The sequence below is a fragment of the Symphalangus syndactylus genome, chromosome 3 (assembly GCF_028878055.3).
Source record: "Symphalangus syndactylus isolate Jambi chromosome 3, NHGRI_mSymSyn1-v2.1_pri, whole genome shotgun sequence".
Classification (NCBI taxonomy): domain Eukaryota; kingdom Metazoa; phylum Chordata; class Mammalia; order Primates; family Hylobatidae; genus Symphalangus; species Symphalangus syndactylus.
This window is the reverse complement of record NC_072425.2, coordinates 22,426,782-22,442,298: the sequence shown is the minus strand read 5'-3', so window position 1 is coordinate 22,442,298 and position 15,517 is coordinate 22,426,782. Positions and strand designations below refer to the sequence as shown.

At 43.3% G+C, this 15,517-nt stretch overlaps 1 long non-coding RNA gene across 2 annotated transcripts in view; it reads left to right on the top strand.

The window, feature by feature from the left end:
* LOC129478295 (uncharacterized) overlaps window positions 1-14,515 on the top strand; it is a 40,037-nt gene extending 25,522 nt beyond the window's left edge. For both annotated transcript variants that reach the window (XR_008656378.2, XR_008656379.2), the window contains exon 3: window positions 14,382-14,515. This is a non-coding gene — a long non-coding RNA (uncharacterized lncRNA). The remainder of the gene's footprint in view (window positions 1-14,381) is intronic.
* Window positions 14,516-15,517: the final 1,002 nt, after the last annotated feature.

Genomic DNA, 15,517 nt, shown 5'->3' with positions numbered 1-15,517 from the left:
CTGAATGTTAATCCCAAAGACAATGGGGAAAATGTCTCCAGGGCACATCAGAGGTCTTCACGGCAGCCCCTCCCATCACAAGCCTGGAGGTTTAGGAGGCAAAAATGATTTCGTGGGCTGTGTGCAGCCTAGGGACTTGGTGCCCTGCGTCCCAGCCATGGCTGAAAGGGGCCAATGTAGAGCTTGGGCTGTGGCTTCAGAGGGTGCAATCCTCAAGCTTTGGCATCTTCCACGTGGTGTTGAGCCTGTGAGTGAGCAGAAGTCAACAACTGAGGTTTGGGGACCTCTGCCTAGATTTCAGAAGATGTATGGAAATGCCTGAATGCCCAGGCAAAAGTTTGCTGTGGGGCCAGGGCCCTAGTGGAGAGCCTCTCCTATGGCAGTATGGAAGGGAAATGTGGGGTTGGAGCCTCTGCACAGAGTCCCTACTTGGGCACTGCCTAGGGGAACTGTGAGAAGAGGGCCAGTGTCCTCCAGATCCCAGAATGGTAGATCCACTGACAGCTAGCACCGTGTTGCCTGCAAAATCCACACTCAAAGCCAACCTGTGAAAGCAGCTGGGAGGGAGGCTGTACCTTGCAAAGCCACAGGGATGGAGCTGCCCAAGATCATGGGAACCTTACTCATGCATCAGCGTGATGTAGATGTGAGACCTAGAGTCAAAGGAGATCATTTTGGAGCTTTAAAATTTGACTGCCTTGCTGGATTTTGGACTTGCATGGGCCCTGTAACCCCTTTGTTTTGGCCAATTTCTCCCATTTGGAAGGCTTGTATTTACCCAATACTTGTACCCCCATTGTATCTAGGAAGTAACTAGTTGCTTTTGATTTTAAAGGCTCATTGGCGGAAGGGACTTGCCTTGTCTCAGATGAGACTTTGGACTGTGGACTTTTGGGTTAATGCTGAAATGAGTTAAAACTTTGGGGGACTGCTGGGAAGGCATGATTGGTTTTGAAATGTGAGGACATAAGATTTGGAGGGGCCAGGGGCAGAATGAGATGATGGGGTCAGGGGCAGAATGATTTGGTTTGGCTGTGTCCCCACCCAAATCTCAACTTGAATTGTATCTCCCAGAATTTCCACCTGTTGTGGGAGGGACCCAGGGGGAGATAATTGAATCATGGGGGCTGGTCTTTTGTGTACTATTCTCATGATAGTGAATAAGTCTCACGAGATCTGATGGGTTTATCAGGGGTTTCTACTTTTGCTTTTTCCTCATTTTATGTTGCTGCCACCACATAAAAGGGGCCTTTCACCTCCCACCATGATTCTGAGGCCTCCCCAGCCATGTGGCACTGTAAGTCCAATTAAACCTCTTTTTCTTCCAGTCTTGAGTATGTCTTTATCAGCAGCATGAAAACGGACTAATACAATACAGAATTGTTTATGTTGCTGTACGGTATAAAGAATTGTATCTGCACCACAATTTATCTATTCTGTTTGTTAATGAACATTTAAGTTATTTCCAGTTTTTTGGCTACTATGAATAATGTTGATATGAATATTCTTGGAAATATTTTGTGGTGAAAATGTACACATTCCTGTTGGGTGTGTACCTAAGAGTGGATTTGCTGGGTGAGAGTGTATATATATTTTAAAATCTAGTAAATAATTCCCAAGAGTTTCCCAAAGTAGTTGAATCAACTTATACTCCTTCTGGTATTAGGTGAGAGTTTCCATTGTTCTACATCTTCATCAAAACTTGGTAGTGTCAATGTTTTAAAATTAAACCATTCAGGTAGGTTTGTAGTGGCATTTTTTTGTGTAGGTTTTAATTTTTTTTTTTTTTAAGACAGAGTCTTACTGTCACCCAGGCTGGAGTGCAGTGGCGTGATCTTGGCTCACTGCAGGCTCCACCCCCTGGGGTTCACGCCATTCTCTGCCTCAGCCTCTCGAGTAGCTGGGACTACAGGCACCCGCCACCTCGCCTGGCTAATTTTTTGTGTTTTTAGTAGAGACGGGGTTTCACCGTGTTAGCCAGGATGGTCTCGATCTCCTGACCTCATGATCCGCCCTTCTCGGCCTCCCAAAGTGCTGGGATTACAGGCGTGAACCACCGTACCCGGCCTATATTTTTTAAAAATTAAAAATAAAACATTCATAGAAAGAAGTGGCCAAATTATTAGTATACATTTTGATGAATTTTCCCAGGACAGTGAAAACACCATGTAACCAGCACTCACATTAAAAAACAGAACATTACCAGCACCTAGGAATCCCCATGATGCTCTGTTTCAGGCACTACCTATCCCAGACATAACCACTATGCTCACTTCTAACACCACACATTAGTCTTGTCTGTTTAGTACATTGTACACATGGAATCAAAATACTTTTTCAGGTCTGGAGTTTTTTGCACATTATGTTTGTAAATTTATCAGTATATTTGGGTGTAGCTGTAGTTTGGTCATTCTCATTGTTGCATAGTATCTAATTTTGTAAATTTATCATAATTTATTTTTCTATTCTATTGTTGATGAGCACTTGGGTAGTTTCCAACTTTGGGTATCATGACTACTGCTGCCACAAATATTCTGATATATGGCTCGTAGTGAACATATACATGCGTATCTGTTGGGTGTATTTCTAGGAGTGAAATTGCTGGATCATAAAGTATGCATATGTTCACATTAGTAGCTACTGCCAGTTTTAAAGTGATACCAACTTACACACTCTTGCTACTAGGGGAGAAGAGTTTTTATTACTCCTTAATCTTGACTAGACTTTTTATTTTTTGTCTTTCATTTTAGAAACTCTGGTAGGTGTTTAGTGGTATCTTTAACCCCTCTTAATATTTATTGGTCATTTGAATATTCTCTTTTATATGAAATTCCTTGTCCAAATTTCCCATCCATTTTTTTGTTGATTTGTAGGAGTTCTTCACATATTCTGAAGATGACTCTTTTGTTGGTTATATGTGCTGTGAATATGTTCTCTCACTCTCTGGCTTCCCTTTTCACTCTTAATAATCGTGTACTTTGAACACAAGTCTTTTTTTTTTTTTTTTTTTGAGACGGAGTCTCGCTGTCGCCCAGGCTGGAGTGCAGTGGCGCGACCTCGGCTCACTGCAAGCTCCGCCTCCCAGGTTCACACCATTCTCCTGCCTCAGCCTCCCAAGTAGCTGGGACTACAGGCGCCTGCCACTGCGCCCGGCTAATTTTTTGTATTTTTAGTAGAGACGGGGTTTCACCGTGTTAGCCAGGATGGTCTCGATCTCCTGACCTTGTGAACACCAGTCTTTAATTTTAATGTAGTCAAATTTATTAGTCTATTATTTTATGATGGGTGTGTTTCTGTTCCAATTAAGAAATTTCTACTTGCCTCTAGGTCATGAAGATGTCATCTATTTTGTTCTAGAAGCCTTGTCATTTTGTCTGTCACATTTAGATGTGTAATCACGAGGAATTTTTTTCCTAAATGTTGCAAGGTAGATTCATATTTAATTTTTAAAATTAAATTAAATATGGATAGTCAATGGATGCAGAATGATTTCTTGAAACAAAATCCCCTTGTGAATTTGCTACTCTGACATATCTGACCAGGCCAAGGGCTTTAGCTGTCACCTTCATGGCTGGCCAGAAGGAAGGAAGCACTGTTATATCGTACTTCATTTCATCTCAGGTACAAGCACAGAAACTCCTTAGTGACCACAGTCCAGTAAAGAAAAAGCTATAGCTGTTAATAATATTTTATTGAAGGTTCAGGAATGCTGAAAGGGTGTAGTTATACTACAGAAACTAACAAGTACAGCACAGACCCAAACTTTCCTAGGAATTATTTTTTTCCTTTTTTTTTTTTTGAGACAGGCTCTTGCTCTGTTCAGGCAGGAGTGCAGTGGTGCAATCCCAGCTTGCTGCAGCTGCAACCTCCCTGGCTCAAGCAATCCCCCCCATCTCAGCCTCCTGAGTAGCTGGGACAACAGATGCATGCCACCATGCTTGGCTAATTTTCTTTTTTTTTTTTTGTAGAGATGGTGTATTAGTCAGGGTTCTCTAGAGAGACAGAACTAATAGGATAGATCTACATCTATAAAGGGGAGTTTATTAAGTACTAACTCACATGATCACAAGGTCCTACAATAGGGCGTCTGCAAGCTGAGGAACAAAGAGCCAAACCGAGTCCCAAAACTGAAGACCTTGGAGTCTGATGTTCGGGGACAGGGAGCATCCAGCAAAGGAGAAAGATGTGGGCTGGGAGGCCAGGCCAATCTAGTCTTTTCACTAGGCTTTTCACTTGCCTGCTTTATATTCTAGATGCCCTGGCAGCTGATGAGTTGGTGGCCACCCAGATTAAGGGTGGATCTGCCTTCCCCAGCCCACTGACTCAAATGTTAATCTCCTTTGGCAACACCCTCACAGACACACCCAGGATCAATACCTTGCATCCTTCAATCCAATCAAGTTGACACTCAGTATTATCCATCAGAGATGGGGTCTCACTATATTGCCCAGTTGGTCTCAAACTCCTGGACTCAAGAGATCTACCAACCTCAGCCTCTCAAAGTGCTGAGATTGCAGGTGTGAGCCACTGCACTAGCCTGGGTGCAGTACAAGCAGCATTCTTGTCAGGCTGGCTGCGAATCTGTCTCCACATGGACAAAGACGCTTCATCCCCGACCTTGAGACAGAGGCCTTTCCATGCCTCAGCGTCTGAGTCAAACAGGCTCCCAAGACTCCCAGAAGGAGGAATTCCCCTTAACTGCCCTCATACCTCATAGCCCCATTGTGCTCAGCCATCTATAATCATGTTTTTACAGTTCTGTGGGAAGGAATAGTGGCTAAGTATAGGGAAGTCTCTGAGGGAATTTTTAAGGCACAGCTTTATATAAAGGTGAATGCTAGTTCCACAATAAAATCCAAATAAAATTTAAACGGTTAACTAAAATCGTGTATTCAAAATTACATTTAAAATTTAATAGTTAAAAATTAAAAATTTAAATGAGATCACAATAAAATCAAAATAAAATTTTTAATAAAATCATTAGAATTTTCAAAACATATCTGAACACAGGAGCAGATATTTCACGTTATTAAAACCTCATACCAAAATGTGTATTCTAGAATTGAAATAGGATTCTAATACATGGGCTAGAAAGTTTGCAGCCTGGGTAGGTAGCTGGGCTTTGTAAAGCCCCCTTGAGGCAGGTTTGGGAAAGCATGCTTCTCTCCAAGGAGTCGTTTGCAAGAACCTCTCTCTAACAAGTAGGGGCCAGTCATGATTGTGGGGTCTCTGAGGAGGCCTGAGAATAGGACGGAGGGATGGTAGATGGAAGCCACCTTTATTACTACTGATAGAGATGTCGCTGGAGGATGTGGCTTCAAGTAAAAGTTGAAAGGGCTAAAATTAGGCTGCCTCACTCCCGTGCACAGAGAAGCAGAGTGGAATTCTTGATCCCCGTAGGCGAGGACTGAGTCAAGCAGGTGACCAGGATGCCTTTTCATTCCCCTCAGCTTGACTAAACTCCAGACAGGCTCCTTCCTGACTCTGGGTCCTTGACCTCCTTTTTCATAGAGCATTTACTTTAGAAAACTTGTAAAGTTTTCTGTATCCCATTGAGATGTAAACCTTTTAAAGAGCCTCTTGCCGGTTTCATAAACTAAAAATGTCTTTCTCATGGTCCTGGGAGCCATCTCTTTGGAACGTAAGCACCAAGGAGGTAGCACTCCTATCTCCAGTCTTCTGTGGGAAGGCAGGAGCTTAACTTCAGCAGGTGCCTTGCTCCACATTGCAAAGTAACCTCCTGTTATAAAGGCATGAAAAGTTTATTTTTCCTTTGGATAAAGTCAATTAGCAAACACTTTTACCTAATGTTCTTCAATACTTTTCCATTAGCTCACCCAAGTGCTGAAAAACCCTTCTGCCCTTTGTTTCCGTGGAGTTGAAGTCAGACTGACTTCTGGATTCTCTCCTGTATTGCAACAGCCTTGAATAAAGTTTACCTTGCCTGTTGAACCTTGTCAGATGCAATTTTTGCTTTGACACAGGCTTTACTAGTCCATTCTCATGCTGCTAATAAAAACATCCCCAAGACTGGATAACTTATAAAAGAAAGAGGTTTAGTTGACTCACAGTTCAGCATGGCTGGGGAGGCCTCAGGAATCTTATAATCATGGTGGATGGGGAAGCAAACACGTCCTTCTTCACATGAGGGGGGCAAGGAGAAGTGCAGAGTGAAGGGGGGGGCAGGAAATGCCCCTTATAAAGCTATCAGATTTTGTGAGAACTCACTCACTGTCATGAGAACAGCATGGAGGTAACCTCCCTCATGATTCAATTACCCCCCACTGGGTCCCTCCCATGACATGTGGGGATTATGGGAACTACAGTTCAATATGGAATTTGGGTGGGACACAGCCAAACCATATTACAGGCCAAATATATGCCTTCCCAGTGTACTTCCTGGAGTAGAAACAGTAATGAGGTGAAAAAAAGCAAGGGTATTACATTAATTAAACTCTCTTCATGTGGAAGGAAAGATCGCCAATAGAAATAAAGCATTCCTGCCAAACAATGACATTTAGCCTTTCTGCTTTTAGATGTTCACTTACAATATCAATTTTTCTACTACATTCTAAAGTTTTCATTTCTTACCACAGGATCGATATCTTCTGAGCCAAATGGGGGTGACATTTATTTACAGTGGAAAGCTCTATGGCTCAATAAAATTATAACCAATGTCTAAAACTGGTACATTTTCTAGATTTTGTGTGATTTGGACATATACCTTGTTACGAAATATCACTGTTGTCAGTTCTGAAAATGAGGAGTCTGAAACTCCTTAATATTAAACAGTTTTTCTGAGTTGTAAGTGACTTTTCATATCCTCTAGTTCAATTGCTGCCCAACGTATAAACTGTCTTTATCATACCCTCTTCTAGGGGTGGTGGACTTCACCTTTCAACAACTCTGACTTTTGAGTTTTTTCCTTACACTGTGCCAGGAATTTCTCTCCCAATTCTTACACATATTGGGTCTTGTTCTATTTTCAAAAGTCATTCAGAATAAACTTCAACACAAAAGATGATCTGCTTCTGGAAATAGGCAGATAGATCGATGGTAATGATGTTGGAAATATAGATACCTGTAGGGCAAATGACCCCAAAAGGAGGCTCAAGAAGAATGATGTACCAAGTGTTGTTGGGGGAATGGAGGGAAGGAAGCCAGGGTAGAGACACAGAAGTGGGACACACACATGACACATGTTAGAGTGACTGAGAAGTGTCTGATAATGGAGAAACTAGCAGCAGGGGGCTGAGCTAGGCAAAACGTGGAGGACAATGGAAGGGATTTTTGGCTGTGGGAATCAGGGTGGCTAGAGTTAGAAGCACGTGGTGGGGAGAGGAGCAGGTGTTGCTTGAATTAGAACAATTTTTCCATTTTTTTTCCATTCTATTATCCATCAGCATGGGCTTTGTTTCTTCAAGGATCTCCATGATCTTAGCTCCTAACTATCTCTTGAATCTTGTATCTCTTTATACTTCCTCCATCAACGCTGTGGGAAAAGCCATCGTTTCCCATCTAGATTATTGTGGTTTCATTTCAATGATGTATTTGACGTTTCCATATCCCCTCTCAACACCTGCTCTTCCATCCATTCTCTGCACTGCAACTACAGTGATCTTTTAGTAATCAATATTTAATCATCTAACTTTTTAGATTAAAGTCTGTGTTAGTTTTCTGGGGCTGCTGTGACCAAATACCATTGCCTCTGGTAGTTTAAAACAATAGAGATTTGTTTTGTCACAGTTGTAGAGGCTAGAAGTCAAATATCAGGGTGTCAGCAGGGTTGGTTCCTCCTGGAGGCTCTGAGGGAGAGTCTGTTCCATGCTTCTCTCCCAGCTTCTGGTGGTTGTGGGAAATCCTTGTTCCTCGTCTGGTAGATGCAACACTTCAATCTCTGCTTCTGTCTTCATGTGGCTGTGTTCTAGAGGCATTGGTTTCCACGCCTTTGCAAATCTGTGTCCAAATTTCTCTCTTCTTATAAGGACACCAGCCATTGGGTTAAGGCCCAGTTTAATCCACGATGGCCTTATCTTTTTTATTACATCTACATAGATGACTCTATTTTCAAATAAGGTCACATTCTGAGGTTTAAAGTGGGCATAAATTTTGGGGGAACACTACTCAACCCCACACAAAGTCTCTCTTCATTTAGTAAATACTGATTAAGTCCCTACTCTGTTTCAGGAATTCCAAAGCCCATTGATGACTTCCCAAAAGTGGTGGCTGAGCTGATTTTCAAAGGGCAATAGACAAGTAGGAGAAGCATCTAGGATGAGGACACCATGAATGAGCCAGTGTAGGCAGGAGCCTGGCACATTGGAGAAGCTGGATGAAGCCCCTGGGGAAAGTAGGCGTGGGAAGAAGAGCTAATCAGCATTTACCAAAGGATAAATTTGGCTACCTACGTTGGATCATGATGTCCTCTTCCAGGATGCTTCTCCTACTTGTCTGTTGTCCTTTGGATGTCATCTCAGCCATCACTTTTCTGGAATAAAGCACCGTGTTATATGCACTCATAGAATTCTGTTCCCTTCCTCTATAACTCGTATCATGATTTATAATTACTTATTAATTAATGTGATTAACATTTGCCATCTCCTTGACGTAACACACAGGGATCTTGTTTCCTTTACCTCACCACTATATTCCTGGAGCTTAGTACTGTGTCTGGCACATTGTGGGTGGCTACTAAATATTTGTTGAAAAAAATGAAGTCACCCCTGGTGTTGAAGCTAGGGGCACCTCCTGGCAAAAGCCAGAAGAACTGGGTGTAAAGCTGAAAGTAGTGACTATGCAGTGTATTCCTGACTTGCCTATTTGTATAGAACTTGTATCTAAGATTCCTGATGAGGTGGTTGACTAGTCTGTGTTCTGGTCACAGGTTTATCTGAGCTACAAACATGGACTGGACATGGCCCTTGAGTCCTCATTTTCCACACCCAACCTATGGTCACATCCTGGAGATTCTGCCTCTCCCACGTCTCTCAGTCTGTTCACCTCTCTCCATCTCAGCTCTTCCTGCCCTTATGGAGACTTTTATCATGTCTTGTCTCCAAACCAGGCTCCTTGCAGAGATGACGGCCCCCTTTCAATCCATTCTCTACATTGTAGGCAAATGAGTTTTTATAAAATGCGAGTTTGAATACATCATTGTATTATCTTGATAGGGCTGCAGTAGCAAAGTACCACAAACAGAATGGCTTAAACAACAGAAATGTATTTGTATTGTCTCACAGTTCTGGAGGCTGGAAGTCCGAAATTGAGGTGTTGTCAGGATTGGTTCATTCTGAGGGCTGTGATGGAAGGATCTGTTCTGAACCTTTCTCTCTGGCTTGCAGATAGCTGTCTTCTCTCTGTGTCTCTTCATATTGTCTTCCTTTATGCATGTGTGTTTCTGTTTCTGTATTCAAACTTCTCTTTATAAGGACGCCAGTCATGTTGGATTATGACCCACCCTATGACCTTATCTTAACTTGATTATCTCTCTAAAGGACCCATCTCCAAATAAGGCCACATTCTGAGGTACTAGGAGTTAGGGCTCCAACATAGTTTTTTTTGGAAGGGGCACAATTCAGCCATAACAGTGACATTTGTGCTGCACAAGCTTCCCCATGGCCTGCAGACTTAAGGCTAATCTCCTTCTCATGATGGGCTTCTGCTGGGCTCTGCTCCATCTCTTGCCTTTCTCCCTGACTTCTTGCATTTCATGTGCCCATTGTAAAGTATTTCTTGCTGCTTCTTGCCTTAGGGACTTACTATTCCATCTGCCTGAAAATGCCCATTCCCCCTCTCTGTTAGCCCTGGGGATTAGTCCTCACCCTTTGCCTCAGATTAGATATCATGGAAGCCTGCCTGATGTTCCTCCATGATAGGCAACCCTCTCACATACACAACCTGGAACTGAATCAGTACTTACAACACCGTCTTCCCCACTAGACTGTGAGCTGCCTGAATACAAGAACTGTATCTGGTTCCTTGTTACCCCACCCCACCTGGCATGGTGCCTGGGACACAATGGCCCCTTGATACATATTTTCGAGATGAAATAATGCTTAGATGGACATTTATAATTATGAACAGATGTAAAGAAGAAATGCAACAGACCTCAAGCCACTATCTAAAGAGCAGCATTCCATTTAAGTCACTACAGATGGGACAGAGACCAGCCAGAATCGCGGGAACCCCTCTCCTTGAAGGTGCCTCTTGGTCTCTTACAGCTTCAACTTTAAAACAGACTCCTAGGGTCTCTGAGTTGGAGAAATTCCTAGAGATCCAGTAGGATCATTTTAAAGAAGGGAGAAATTGGAGCATGATGGGGGGAAGAACCTTAATTATCCTGACATTTTTATTGTTAGTCAAGACTGGAACCTGGACTTCTTGGCTTCTCCATGAAGAGTAAATGCTTTGCCTGTACTAGAGGTCATGTGCATGGAGATTAAGAGAATGGGTGCTGGTCCACTTTTCAGGTATATGGTCCTGCCTCTTATCAGGCAAGTGATCTAGGGCAAGTCACCTAACCTCTCGGTGACACGGTTTCTCCATCTGTGAAGTGGGGACAATGGTAGTACCTATCTCAAAGTTGAGAAGATTCGCTGAACAAAAGCATGTTAAAGCACAATGCCCAGCAGGTGGTCAACATCCCAATCCCCAAATGTTAGTATTTATACTATGAGGAAGAGAAAATATTTTAGTTAAGTGACCAGTCATAGCTAAATCTTGGAAGCCTGCCTGGCCTGCACTTAGATTAACCAAACATGTAAAAATCAGAGGTTTAGTCATAGTGACCCCTCATTCCTTTCTGTACACATGGATAGTGCTTGATTTCATTGGGTTCATTTGGACAATAACACATGAATAAGCCTTTCCTGATTCACTGGGGTCTTATCAAAACACTCAGAGTGATTTTTTGCCGATGTTTGACTCATGGACATTTTGGAACCCACCATTCTCCCATGGAGGGCAGTGAGGAAGGCATACGTGATAGACGGGGCTATTTAGTCATGGCGCCTCCTATGTCCAGATGTTTTGTTTCCACTGTCCAGAAGCAGAAGCCTTTTCCACACTGTGTCTGCAAATTTATTCAGAAACCACACTTCAGCTGAAGGCTCCAGCCACCTGACATTTCCCACTCATTAACTCCCTAGGAGAGAACAAGGATACAAGAAGAGGGAAGCAGAGTGACAGTGGTCATAGGTTTTCCTGACACTGCTTCAGATCCCTGTCTCATTCCCCACCTCTGGTCCCCAGCACCATCCTAACTTCCCATCCCAGCAGACAGAGTGACCCAGAACCCCTGAGTGAGGACCTGTGTGGTCTGGAGACCCTGTCCCAACTGTAATGCTTCAACCTTCCTTTGCCAGGCCTCCTTAGGGCCCTTTGTGCTCCAAGGGAACAGGGTAGTCTCTCTCCCAGCTCTTCCCTCAGGGAACTCTGCTCTGTGACTTCTCTAAGTTTTTTTGTTTTGTTTTATTTTGTTTGTTTCTTTTTTTTTTTTTTTCTCTGAGACAGAGTCTGGCTCTGTCGCCCAGGCTGGAGTGCAGTGAAGTGATCTCGGCTCACTGCAACCTCTGCCTCCTGGGCTCAAGTGAGCCTCTCACCTCAGCCTCCTGAGTAGCTGTAACTACAGACATGTGCCACCACACTTGGCTAAGTTTTGCATTTTTTTTTGGTAAAGGCAGGGTTTTGCCATGTTGCCTAGGCTGGTCTCAAACTTTTGGGCTCAAATGATCCACCCGCCTCGGTCTCCCAAATTCCTGGGATTACAAGCGTGAGCCATCATGCCTGGTCCACCTTTTCCAAGTTTAGCAAGCAAAGCACAGCCCAAGGAGATGGAGCATGTCATTGCCTCTTCCCTAGTAATGAGAATATTCCCAGAGCTTTCATGGTCATATCTCAGAGGTGTGACTCAGCTTCTCCATTTGTAGGTAACTCAGGTTGAGGAACAGGAGTGAGTATTTTGGAATATGAAGGATGTCTATAAAAGTGAAATGCTATTTTGTCTTTTGGTATGGGATAGTTTAATGTTGGGGGACAATAGTTTTCAGGTAATGGAATAGTGTGTGTGTGTGTGTGTGTGTGTGTGTTTATTTGTGCTAGTCCAGGGACAAGTGATGAAGGTAGATTAGAGTTATGTTGGTTTACAAAATACCATCAGGTTCTTTGGATTCCCGGGATATTGACAATGTCAGGGGCTCTTTAAATGCTGAATTTTCAGCATGTAGTAAGAATAGTTTTACATGATTTATCTATTGGAGAAGCTCTAAGAATTGTTCCAGTTTTAGTTGCAATAGTGGCCCTCCAGCTCCTTCCAGTTACTGGCCTCTGACAGAGCAGGAGTACTGTTATCTTGGACAAACAGCTCCACTTTAAGTTCCAGCTCCCTTTCTAACCTCATGCATTTCAAGGAAGTCACTTATCTTCTAACAAGCAACCAGAAAGAGCAGACGGTAAAACACAGATAAGACAGCTTGGGCACAGAGAGACGGGGAAAGTCTCTTGGGTAACCACCAAACTTCACACTCATACAATGGGCCCCAGTAAAACAGTGGGCCCTAATAAGTACATTCCTTTCCCTTTAGGTGCACGAAGATAGGGAAGCTAAAAGCAGACTCAGGGGGTATGCCTGCAGGTGCAGGAAGATGTGTGGGAACAGACACAAAAACCCTCCCTCTCAGATAAGCAAGACAGAGACAAACATTCCAAGCCTGTGATAAGCTCTCCTGCCTTGAACCGTTAAAAACCCTCAGTCTGTAAGAGAGAATGCCTCTGACCTAACTTGGCCAGAAGCCCCTCTCAGGTTTATTCTCCAAAATAAAACTCTCTTTGACTGTTGAGGCACTTTTTGTGTTTCTTTCCTCTTTCTTTAATTCTTACAGCCTCTGTTACTGGGTATGGAGTCATCTGTCTTCTACGGAGCACCTCGGGTTTTGGTCAAAGAGGGAAAATGAAATCCTGGCGCTATGGATAGTGGGAAGCATACTCAAGTATCTCTAAGTATCAAATGAGATGAGGGCTTGTTCAGGAGACAGACTAGACTTTATGTTAATCTATACTTTGGGATTCCTGGAAGTTGCATTCTGAGATGCTCCAGATTCACATGAAAAAAAAAAAAACAAGCCAAGTGCTTGGCTGGCTGGGTTTCTTTCCTCCACTCCTCCTTCCTTTCCTTATTTGCTCTGTCCTTTCCTTTCTTCCTTCCTTCTCTTTCTTTTCTTTTTCTATCTCATCCTGTTCTAAAAACAATAGGGTTGTTTAGAAAGATACATACAATAAACAAGATAAAATAAATTAAAAATAGTTGAGGCTGGGTGCTGTGGCCCACATCTGTAATCTCAGCACTTTGGAAGACGAAGGTGGGAGGATTGGTTGAGCCCGATGAAGGGGGCCAGCCCCTCCACACCTGTGGGTATTTCTTGACAGGTGGGATGAGAGACTGAGAAAGGAAGTAAGACACAGGGACAAAGTATAGAGAAAGAACAGTGGGCCTAGGGAACCAGCGCTCAGCATACAGAGGACTTGCACTGGCATCGGTCTCTGAGTTCTCTCAGTATTTATTGATTACTATTTTCACTATCTCAGCAAAGGGAATGCAGCAGGAGAACAGGGTGATAGTGGAGAGAAGGTCAGCAAGAAAACATATGAGCAAAGGAATCTGTGTCACAAATAAGTTCAAGGGAAGGTACCATGCGTGGATGTGCACGTTGGCCAGATTTATGCTTTTCTCCACCTAAACGTCTTAGTGGAGTAAAGAGTAACAGAGCAGTATTGCTGCCAGCATGTCTCACTTCCCACCATAGGGCGGTTTTTCTCCTATCTCAGAATAGAACAAATGTACAATCGGGTTTTATACCGAGACATTCAGTTCCCAAGGGCAGGCAGGAGACAGAGGCCTTCCTCTTATCTCAACTGCAAGAGGCCTTCCTTTTTTACTAATCCTCCTCAGCACAGACCCTTCACGGGCGTTGGGCTGGGGGACGGTTAGGTCTTTCCCGTCCCACGAGGCCATATCTCAGGCTATCTCAGTAGGGAGAAACCTTGGACAATACCTGGCTTTCCTGGGCAGAGGTCCCTGTGGCTTTCCGCAGTGCATTGTGCTCCTGGTTACTTGAGAATGGAGAATGGCGATGACTTTTACCCAGCATACTGCCTGTAAACATATTGTTAACAAGGCACATCCTGCACAGCCCTAGATCCCTTAAACCTTGATTCCATACAACACGTGTTTCTGTGAGCTCAAGGTTGGGGCAAAGTTACAGATTAACAGCATCTCAAGGCAAAACAATTGTTCAGGGTACAGGTCAAAATGGAGTTTCTTATGTCTTCCTTTTCTACATAGACACAGTAACAGTCTGATCTCTCTTTCTTTTCCCTACACCCAGGAGTTTGAGACCAGCTTGGGCAACAGAGCGAGACCCCGTGTCTACAAAAAAAAAAAAAAAAAAAAAGTCGAGCGACAATAAGTAAAAAAAAAAAGTAAGGTAAGAACAAGATGACGTTTTGTGCAAGGTGAGTATACAAAATCAGTGGGAAGGCGGGGTCTTTTGTAGGGATTGACAGTCAAATTGATGAGACACAACAGGCTTCACCCAGCACCACAATTTATGTAGCTTTACAATAGTACAAATGATGGGCACCACACTATGCACTGCAACAGCACTGTGGAGGCCTTGCTTATCCTCTGCTCATCTTCCTGTATCTACAATCATTTCACACTGGAATATGAATGGTCACAGAGACAGCCAGACTATCTCAGCTTGGGCATTGCACCAGATCTGGGGCTTGTTTGGCTTTTACATCTTGATGGTCATGTAGCCCTCTCTGAGATGTATTTCTCTATTTTATTTTATTTTATTTATTTATTTATTTTCAGATGGAGTCTCGCTCTGTTGCCCAGGCTGGAGTGCAGTGGCGCGATCTCGGCTTACTGCAAGCTCCGCCTCCTGGGTTCACGCCATTCTCCTGCCTCAGCCTCCCAAGTAGCTGGGACTACAGGCTCCCGCCACCATGCTTGGCTAATTTTTTGTATTTTTAGTAGAGACGGGTTTTCACCATGTTAGCCAGGATGGTCTCGATCTCCTGACCTCGTGATCCTCCTGCCTCAGCCTCCCAAAGTGCTGGGATTACAGGTGTGAGCCACCGCACCCGGCCTATGAGATGTATTTCTCTCTCTCATTTTTCTGTGCAGCTGCTTCTTGTCAATTACTAGCAATTGCTGGTTATGAAGTTACTAGTTAACAAATCAACAAAGAGGTGCAGCATGCTGGTTCACTATATAGCAGGATCCTAGTTTATCGTAGATCTGGTATGCTGTACATTCTTTGAATTACTGTTGCATGAAATAAAACCGAGAGTCAAGTCCTCAGGTTTTCTTGAGGCTGAAAAAAAGATTATACTCCATCTATTAATTCTTTCCTCCCAGTTTACCTCTGACATTTGTTAATACTTCTTCGCCATATGTTCCTTAGGCATCTAAAAGATAATTATATATATTAATTGACAAATAATAATTGTATAT